We start from the raw sequence: 2,179 nt of genomic DNA on the forward strand, positions 1-2,179 counted from the left end.
TGCCTGGGCCTAGTTCAGCCACACCCCAGTGAGCCCCCTCCTCATGCACCTCCTGTCCCTCCCTGTGAGATGGAAGCCTCTTTGTTCTTGGAGTCCTTGGACTTGCCACCCCTCTCACAGCCAGTTCTGGGCTGGGCGCTGCTCCCAAGTCCACTGTGGGCGGGCCATGTCCATCCTTTCCCGGTCCCACCACTGACTGTCCAAGGTTGGAAGGAAAGGCAAATTGGGCAGGGAGCTCAGAAGCAGCAATGGGGACTGGCTGGGGACTGAGCCCGGGGCCGAGGGGTTCCCCCTCAGCCTGGGTGGGAATTTGAACACGGGAGGGCACCATGAGGTCAGTTCGACAGATTGGCCGGGGTTGGCACGTTTGGAGGGATGGTACCCAGACCAGCATCTGGGAGCCATAGAGCTGTCAGCCTATGATGGGGGTGGGACATGAGAGTGGGAGTGGAAGCCAAAGCCTGCTCTCAAGGATGGGTGAGTGGAAGGGGGAAAGGAGTAGGCCCCTGGGCAGGCGGCAGCAGGCCCGGTGAGACTCTCCCAGAGCCTGTGAGAGGCCCAGCTGGGCAGGAAAGAAGCCCTGGGAGCCTGGGGGAGCGACTCTCTCATTCTCCCTTGCTGAGGCCCTCCCAGCTCACCCTCATTCCTCCTGTGGCTGTTGGAGGAAGGCTTCATGGTCCCACCTCATCCCAGTGTCCACTGCTGGCAGGAGGGCTGGGTGTCCCCTGACCCTGGCAGGTTGATACGTGGGGCTTACTGGGGGCTCCAGGAGGCCATCCCATCCTGAGGGCCACAGCTTCCCCTTCCCAAGCCTCATGGGCTTCCCCTTCCAGACCCCGGGGCCTTCCTGGAGGTCACGTGGGCCCCGGGGGTATAGCAGCTTCTGAGTGGGGAGGCTGAAGAGGAGGATGGAGAAGGTTCCGTGTATACAAACACCCATCTCCCCCGCAACTTGAAGGCCCCCGGAAGTGGGACCCAGAATAGAAAGGGCCCCTTTCAAGTTCCAAATTGGGCTCCGGGGGCTGAGAGTAGGTCTGGTTGGATCTAAAAATAGAAGCAAGAGTGTGTGCGTGGGCCCTATGGCCTCTACCATAGGGTTGGTGTCTTAAAATAGAACTTCCTAGTGGGGCCAGTTTCACACTGTTACTCTATGGGGAAAATTTGCCCAAATAAACCCCTTGGAAGGCAGAGATACTGGCTGGCCTGGGCTTGGTAGAGGCTGCTGGAGGCAGGCCACTCGGGGAGGGAAGGTAAACAGGCAGGGAGGGCTCACAGGCCCATGATACCCCTTTCCTTCTGCCCTCCAGGTCCCCACACAACCCCTGCTTCCAGCAAAGGCAAGAAACACCCCCGCCTCCCACCCAGGGCAAGGCAGGGTGAGGAGCATGGGGGCCAGGCCGGAGGTTCAGAAATGACCTGCCTGGCCTGTCCCCATTGCCAGGGCAACTACTGGAAATGAGTCCCCTGGAAGGGGTACCTCCAGAGCCCGGCATCCGGCACCCCCTCCCAGCATCACACCCTCTCCCTCGCCTGCTGGGCTGCATGGCCAGGGGCTCTGCCCTGGGTGGCTCCAAATGCCTCCCCCCGAGGGAGAGGCCTAGGGGAATGTGGTGGGCACTTGTTGCCCACTGTTCCCAACTGAGAGGCGGGCTGCCAGAGGGTACTGGGGTGCAACCAGTGGCCTTGGCCCAGCCCAGGAGCAAGTCTCCTAAGATGTCCTGAGTCCCCTTTTCTCCCCACAGCCAGCCTGGTGAGGCAGTGCTTATTATGACTATAGGGCCACCCCTGGGGCTGGGCTGGGTGAGGAAGATGATGCTTCCAGGGTCCTCTATACACGGGCACCCTGGTGGCCAGTGCTGCCTACACCTGCCCCTTCCTGTTTCCCCTTGAGGCCTTTGTTCATACATCAACCACTTACTGAGCATCTACTCTGTGCCACAGAGGCACCACGGCCCTGGAGAAGCAGTGGTGAGTCAAACGGGCATGATCATGACCTTATAAGATGACACTCCAGAGGGGGCCAACCACAATCAATGCAAATATACAGGGGTTTAGGGGAAGAGGAAGAAAAAGATACATATATATTTTTACACATAAGGGTTCAGAGGAAGACAGGAAGGGAGTATGAAGCTGGTGGGCAGCTCTAAAAAGAGAGATGAGGAGAGAACTGTCTAAGAAA

This window comes from Mustela putorius, unplaced genomic scaffold, assembly GCF_011764305.1.
Source record: "Mustela putorius furo isolate JIRA1106 unplaced genomic scaffold, ASM1176430v1.1 tig00000083_pilon_pilon_pilon, whole genome shotgun sequence".
Lineage (NCBI taxonomy): Eukaryota > Metazoa > Chordata > Mammalia > Carnivora > Mustelidae > Mustela > Mustela putorius.